Below are 7,695 nucleotides of genomic sequence, written 5' to 3' on the forward strand. Positions count from 1 at the left end.
ATTTGACAAACATATAAAATATGGCAGAATACTTTATAGGACACTTTACACAATAAAATAGATAATAATTACACATTTTTGTAAGCATAAACACTCCAGTATACTAACAGCAGTCACATAGATATAACAGTTTTGAGTCGATTAACAATATTCGTAAAGAAATAGGTCAAAATGAGAAATGTAGAGGCACATATCACTATCACTGATAATTGTGTACACTCAGCTTGGTACCTGCAGTGATCTGAAATACTATAAAGGACAACCTAAATGTTTTGATGAGACTGATAAAAAACTGCAGTGGGTCACCATCACATATTCAGTCGCCTGAAGAGCTGAGACCTATATGTAGAAAAGATTATCTTTTTCTACATATATGAAAGATATTATACAAAAAGGATATCTCTTCATTTATTGAGGAAATTTCAACATTTTCATGTATATGCATAGTGCTTGCACACAAAGTTGGTATATTGTGATAATGTATTTTTATGGAGTCAAATTTTCAAAGAATGTATAAAACAAATTAGAATTCTCTAAAAGTCTTAAATTTATTTGTACCCTCAGTATTGCAAATGATACAAAGATGAATTACATGGCATAGCAAATTGTAAAAAATAATGCTGACAATTTAAAATAGTGGGGAAATAAAACTAAAAGAGAAAACCTAAAAGAAAATTGGACATATGAATAAAAGATGTGTTACATGGGTAGATTATGGCAATTGCATGGAGGTAGTCCATAAGAGCTGGCCAACTTTCATGATCATTAACTATATTTTGAAGTCTTGCATAATTATGAATAGTTTTTTTTTTTTTTTTTTTTTTTTTTTTCCTTTTAGGGCATGGCTTTTCTCAGGGGATATGTTCACATTCATTTTCTATGTGGTACTGATCTTTTTGAAATTCTGCTATGATTTAATATGCTGTGACATGAACATTCCCTATCAAAATTTTGTATCTTCTCTGCCTTGCTTCTGTGTTGTTTTACATATTCAAAAATCCATTTCACATGCGCTAAAATACAAACTGTAAATTTGAAGAAAACAATACTGGTTATGGAAGTTGAGCGTCTTCTTACCTTGCTATGCATATAACTATTTTTGAACCAGTCATCAATTTCATGGGTTGCTTCAGGCAAATGTGGCTTTAATTCACTTAAAGCTCCTGAATATCATCAGCTGAAAGGAATACCAATGCGGCAAAATTACATGTTTTTAAACTTGAAGTTTTTGTTATTGCTCTATTGCATGGCCAATCCATTCATCTGAATTTTCTGTCAAATGCACTGGGCTGAATGGATAAACAAATTGTATTAGTAACACCTTGAAATTTATTTTAGAGGTCTTGATCACTCAATTCCAGATCTCTCATAATGGTTTGGGGATTCAGTTAGACGTTACGTGCTTTAGACTTTAGGGATTTTGATCTTTAAGGGTGACTTTTGATCTTTTGAGATTTCAGCATTTGGATTATGGCATTTGGGACTGTGATTTTCAGAATTATGATTGGCAACTAATTTTAACTAATGCTGGCTTGGAATATTGATAATGCATTTTTTTTTCAAGCTATTTGTAAGTGGTTTATTTTCCAATCTAATGTGAATTCTAGAAGGAAGACTACTTGCTTGAAAAGCCATATGGTTCAAGAACTCAAATTGAGAATGATTTTTTTTTTAACTTGAGATAAATTTTACTTACTAGAAAATTCACCTTGTTAAACTATACAATTCAATGGTTTTTAGTATTTTTGGGTTGTGACACCCAAAAATTTAGGTTGTGCAACCTAACCATTACCACTATCTAATTCCAAAACGCTTTCCTTATCCCCCCAAAGAGGTCCTGTACCTATTGACAGTCACTACTCATTACTCCTTTCACTCAATAGTTGATGATTGCTTGTTTCTACTTTTTGGCTATTATGAATAATTACTAATTAACGAACAAAGTTTTATGTATACCTGTGTTTTCAATTTGCTATATATTTAGTCATAGAATTGCTGAGTTATATGATAATGCTATGTTTAACTTATTGAGGAACTGCTAAACTCTTTCCTAAAGTGGCTGCTCTATTTTACATTTCCACCATCAATGCATGAAGGTTCCAGTTTTTCTACCCCTTTGCTTGTTATTTGCCTTCCTTCCTTCCCCATAAATTATAATCATTTTAGTGAGTGTAAAGTGGTTCCCATTGTGGTTTTGATATGCATTTCCTTAATGACTAATGATATTGAATGTTTTTTCATGTGCTTATTGGACTTTTGTAAATCCCCTTTGGAGAAATGTCTATTCAAATCCTTAACTCATTTTGTAATTGGGTTATTGTTTCTCCATTAGCTTTTAAAATGTCCTTGTCTACTAATTCTGTTACATATGTTATTTCAAGGTCTTTTCCAATTGATTGGCTTTTCCAACCTTTATGGATTGTAGTGTCTTTCTTCTCTGAATGTCTAGCAATTTTAAATTGAATGTCAAACATAGTGAATTTGACCTTGTTGGGTGCTGGGCATTCATTAGTTTAAAGAATAATCTTGCACGTTGTTCTGGATGTAGTTGTTATTTGGCAACATTTAATCCTTCAAGTCCTGCTTTTAAGTTTCATCAGTTTGGACCAGAACAACCTTTAGTTTAGGGCCAAATTTATTCCACTACTAAGACATACACATCTAAGCATTTCACCCAGTTCCCCGAAAATGCTGAGGTTTTTCTACTTTGGCTGGTGGAAACATGAATTTTTCTAGTCTTACGTGAGGTCTCTTTCTTATGATTCTTCCTTCTGCTCTTTTATATCATTCTTCCTCTTATAGTTTCCTTACATATACATTTAAATCATTTCTTATTTTTGTAGTTCTCCAGAGTGCTCTGTGCAGATCTTGCCCCTTTGGGGGCTTGTCCTGTGAACTCCAGCTACCAAAATCTCTCCAGACTCCCTACTCTGTTTTGTCTTTTAGAAACAAGCTCCTCTACAGATCATCCTCCTGCACAGCAGCCTGGAAATTCTCCCCAGATTTCGAGCTTAGCAATAGTAGAGTTCCATGGCTTGTTTTGTTGGGGACAGCAATAGCTTTCCAGCATTGCTTGATGTCTATTGTCTGAGAACTTTTATTCCATATATTTTATCTCCTGCTTTTTTCTTTACTTCTTCAAATGGGAAGGAAAATTCTATCTCATTACTCAATTTTGCCCAGGAGCACAAGTCTGTATTGATCTTTTAGAAACGTGTCTTTTTGACTTACCTTACTGGTTGCATTAGATATTACAACATAGATCTTTAAGTTATCACAGTTAATCTTCAAGTAAAATTATACTTTTAAACGGATGTTTAAGAAACTTAAAACTATATATTTCTATTCACTCTTCTGTGTTTTATCCTCTTATTGTCTTATATATTTTCTCTGCATGTGCTGTGTACCAGTTATACTGTTACTATATATATTTTAAACTGTTAATAGCCATTAAAAGGTTTCAAGAAGCTAACAAAAAAGGCTTTTATATTTGCTTAGACATTTACCCTTTTTGGTTCATTATTCCTTCCTATAGTTCTGGAATTTCATCTGGTTTAACTTTCCATCAGTTGTAGGAAACTTTCTGTGTTTATTTTTAAAATTGAGATTAGTTTTTCAAGACTGTGTGTGAATAAAGAAGCCTATTTTGTCTTGATTTTTGAAGGATATTTTCATTGTATATGGAATTATGTATTGACTGCCTTCTTTCCTTTTCAACACTCCTATTGATTTTGGTCACTACTGTTTCTAATGAGAAGATGACTGTTATTGTTGTTTTTTTTGTTGCTTTGGCTCCATTTAGGATCTTCTCTTTGTCTTTGACTTCACATATTTTCACACCTGTGTTATGTACAGTTTTCTTTGTATTTGTCCTTCTTGGGGTTGAGTTTTGAATCTGTGGGTCAATGTCCTTCATCAATTTTGAAAAGTTTCCAGCTATTTTGTTTTTAAATATTTCTTCTGCACTATTCTCTTTCTTCTGCTCCTAGGACTCTCATTACATGTGTTTTGGAACTTTTCATATTGTCTCACAGCTTTTCATCTTGTGCCACAGATGCTCGCTTTTTTATTTTTAACAATTCTTGTCTTTAAGTTTCATTTTTGTTAATTTATATTGATCTGTCTTCGAGTTCATTGGTCCTTTCCTCTGCCGTGTGCATTTTGCACTTAAGGTCTTCTCTTGGATTCTTTATTTTGATATAGTATTTCTACTTTCTAGTGTTTTCATTTGGTTGAAGAAATAATGTATTTTTTCTGTTATAATCACTTAGCTCCTAAAGCAGCAGTCCCCAACCTTTCTTGGCATCAGGGAATGGTTTTGTGGAAGACAATTTTTCCATGGATGGGATGGGAGGACTATTTCAGGGTAAAACTCTTTTACTTCAGATCATCAGGCATAAATTCTCATAGGGAGCACATAACCTAGATCCCTCACATGCACATTTTATGATAGGGTTCGTGCTTCTATGAGAATCTAATGCTGCTGCTGATCTGACAGGAGGTAGAGTTTAGGCAGGAGGTAGAGTTTATGCTCACTTGCCTACCACTCACCCTCTATTGTGTGGCCTGGTTGCTAACAGGTTGCTATACATTTTTCACAGCCTCCTTTAGCATTTGTATCCTAAATATCTTCAACAGCCAGTCTGATATTTCATCACCTGTGCTATCTCTGGTTCTGCTTTTATTAACTATTTCTTCTCTTGTCTGTGTGAGTCAATTTTCTTGCTTCTATGTGTATCTTGTAATTTTTGGTAATAGCATAGATATTTTGTATAAAAGAATAGTAAAGACTGAGGCAAACAATAATTACTGCTAGAAAAACACACTTTCTTCTATCAGTTTTTTAGAATGAAGGCCAAAACTAATCTGATTGGTTATTGAACTGGGTCTGGGCTTTGTTACAGCTTTAGTTTGTTTCACTCACTGCAGGCTTTAGTTATTTTGAGGCTTGTTTGGGATTCTCCCTTTTGCAGGATTTATGCTCTGGAACTGCCAATATTGTGGAGATCTTTTTATGAATTTCAATAGAGTTGACAGCTTTCCAAATTGTGTGAAAACTCTCTGCTTTATAGCCTGCCTGCCAGATTTATAAGTTGCTGGAGGGTTGTCTTTGCTCTCCAGTATAGCTCCTGAATTTTCATGGCTTACGAGTTGTTTTGTTTTTGTTTTTGTTTTTTCCCTACTGACCTGCCCAACCTTCTGAGGACAGGTTTATTCTTTAAAGCCTTGAAATGACTTGTGTTTTAAGATGTGTACAAGATATCTGGCATTTCTTCTGACCTTTGATGCCTGAGAACCAGTAGTGCCTCTGATGAATATCTTTTCGCTCTCTTGTCATGCTTCTTACCTTTGGAGGTGGGTTGCTTTGTAACTAGAGGAGGTACCATATACCTCATGGGTGATATTTTCTGACCTGTCCCAAGCTGTTGGCACACTATCTCTGAATACTCAGTGAAGACCATTGGAAGGATTTGGCAGGTAGATTCAATCTCACTCTGTACCTGGCATTCTTCAGAATATTAATCTGCATGCCAATCCATATACATCCTTACTTTTTTGTTTTGTTTTGTTTTTAATTTTAGCTGTATTCTTCCTATCCCAAACTATGGTGTGTTTTTCTTTATTTATTTTTCTTGTTTTTGTTTTTAAATCTTTTCAGAAGTCTTCTAGGGATGTGAACAGCTAAGATCTCTTCTCTCTTATAAAGCACTTGTCTTTTTCTGGAATTTAGTTAATTTAGGTTTCTTTGTGTCTTGAACTGGTATATTTGAAAAAATAAAAGTGATGTAGCTTACCTAGCTTGTTTCGTTTGTTTGAGAGAAAAACTTGTGACTTTCTACATCATAATCAGAGGCAGTAGAGTTGTATGATTAAAAAAAAAATTCCCTATTTACCATCCCTGACAATTTCAGCAGTTACCATAGCATAGAGAAATTCTAAGGGTGATGTTCGCTATGATAACTTCCATGTGATTGAACAGAACAGTTTTTCATTTCCATAAGACCATTCTGCAATTTCATTTTGGATTTCCTCTGGCTCCTAACCTTAACCAGCTCTTGGGACAGATAGAGTCATGTAGTGCTGATTCCTCCTAATTACACAACTCACATTTATGTGGTGCTTCTATAGGGATTCAACCATTTTTCCTGCTATAGCTCCCAATCCTGGAGCAGTATGTGCCAGGGAGCAAGCATTCAATAAACATTTGTTGAATGACTATTTGATCCTTAAATTTTCCCTGGAGATAGACAGAAAGGGGAAATAACTCCCATTTATTAAATGTTGATTTTCTGTTAGGAATTGTTCCACATATTTTATACACATTTAATCCTTAAAATACCTCCGTCATACATTATTATCAATGTTTTGAAGAATAGGAAACTGAGCTTTCAAGCCTGTTAATGGTAGGTCAGCTTTACTGGAACCCAAGTCAACTTTTAGTTCTTGACCTTTTCCATGCTACCACTCTGTTTCTCATAAAATGGCTCTTCCTATAAGAGAAAAGGAAAGAACCCAGGGTCTCTAGAAATCTTTCCCCTTAACGTAATTGAGACATCTCTCAACTCTAGTCAAAGTTCAATGTGTGTATCAAGGAAGAAATGGCTTTTGATGAGAATCAAATGAGATAATGTAGGGTTTTTTCTCTCCCTGTCTTCTTTTCTTAAAAATTTATTTTTTAAATTTTATATATAAAGAAAAATATTCACCCAGCTAATTTTCAAATTTTGATGGAGATGGGGTGTTGCTTTCTTGCCCAGGCTGATCTTGAACTCCTGGCTTCAAGCAATCCTCCTACGTTGGTGTCCCAAAGTGTGGGGATTGCCTGCATGAACCAATATGCCTGGCCTGAAACCAACCTTTATGTATATCAATACTCTCATCACTTAGTTAACTGTCTCAGGTATGATAATATCCCTTTATATATTTATCAAAACTCATACTAAACAATGAGTTCTGGGTTGCAAAAGAGGATTTATTTTTTTCACCTGTCTGTAAGACGTTATCCACAAGTTAAGGAAAAACATGCACAAGTGCAGTCTCTCGTCTTCTTAAGAGGGGAGCCAGCCTTCTTACCCCTGCCATCTTATTCTACTCCCAAGGGGAATTCTTGTTCAGCCAAAGATTCAGGCCCCAGAATCCCTTCTTGAACTCCCTGTGCTCAGATAATTCTCCTTGTAGAGTCAACGAATTGCTGGTCTTCCATCTTTGTTTCTGAAGCCCCACCTATCAAATCTCACAAGGCTACCCTTGTGGAGGTAGAGGATGAAGGATCTTTGGTGAACAAGACAACCTAAAATAAAAGAAATCTGAATTAGTCTATTTTTAAAAGAAATTTATTTTCATTTCTTTCAAATATGCAAACTACCGAGAACAAGATGAATAGTATTGTTCTTAAAGACCTTGCTTTGGTGAATAGCCAAATTAGATCTATAATTAGCACACCAATGGTGATTAAAAACAATTAAGTGGCTTAAATCGCTGCATCCCCTCCCTCATCTTGTTTACATTATTAATTTAATCAACTGACACTTTAAAGAATAGAAGGTGAACTTCAGACTTTTAACTTAAATTACATTTAGTGGTTACAAATTAAACTTTGAGATGTTTCCCTTATTAAAATAGTATCATATGCTGTGTTTTAGTGATTACAAAGTATTTTCTTACATGTGGACCCCTTTTGTCCTCCCAATAACC

General features: G+C 34.5%; 1 non-coding gene across 1 annotated transcript; it reads right to left on the reverse strand.

Annotated features, from left to right (window-relative positions):
- Positions 1-6,908: 6,908 nt before the first annotated feature.
- On the reverse strand, positions 6,909-7,036 carry LOC119471051. Its single transcript, XR_005200043.1, has one exon. It is a non-coding gene; the product is annotated as a small nucleolar RNA SNORA40 (small nucleolar RNA).
- Between the last annotated feature and the right edge of the window lie 659 nt (positions 7,037-7,695).

The sequence above is a fragment of the Cebus imitator genome, unplaced genomic scaffold (genome assembly GCF_001604975.1).
Source record: "Cebus imitator isolate Cc_AM_T3 unplaced genomic scaffold, Cebus_imitator-1.0 Scaffold1, whole genome shotgun sequence".
Lineage (NCBI taxonomy): Eukaryota > Metazoa > Chordata > Mammalia > Primates > Cebidae > Cebus > Cebus imitator.